The sequence below is a fragment of the Buceros rhinoceros genome, unplaced genomic scaffold (assembly GCF_000710305.1).
Source record: "Buceros rhinoceros silvestris isolate BGI_N320 unplaced genomic scaffold, ASM71030v1 scaffold30051, whole genome shotgun sequence".
NCBI classification, from domain to species: domain Eukaryota; kingdom Metazoa; phylum Chordata; class Aves; order Bucerotiformes; family Bucerotidae; genus Buceros; species Buceros rhinoceros.
Window position 1 is genome coordinate 2,693 of NW_010394104.1, and position 273 is coordinate 2,965.

Genomic DNA, 273 nt, shown 5'->3' on the forward strand with positions numbered 1-273 from the left:
GGTAGTGTGCGGAGTCAGCAGGCCTGTTCTAGGGCAGCCGTGCTCCGGACCCAGCCTCTACCTGCCAGGCTATTTTTAAAAATGTGGCTTCTGTGTATTCTGGCTCCTCCTAGTCTTTTAATTTCCCCCACCCCGAGCGAAAAAAAACCCAGCATTGCCACAAGGTCTCCGTGGGAATAGGGGTGTGGAAGGGCAGCAGTGTCTGCTCAGGAGCAGGAGCTCTGTCCTCCGGGAGGGGAGAGCGGGGCGCGTGGCAGCACGGGGCGGCGCTGC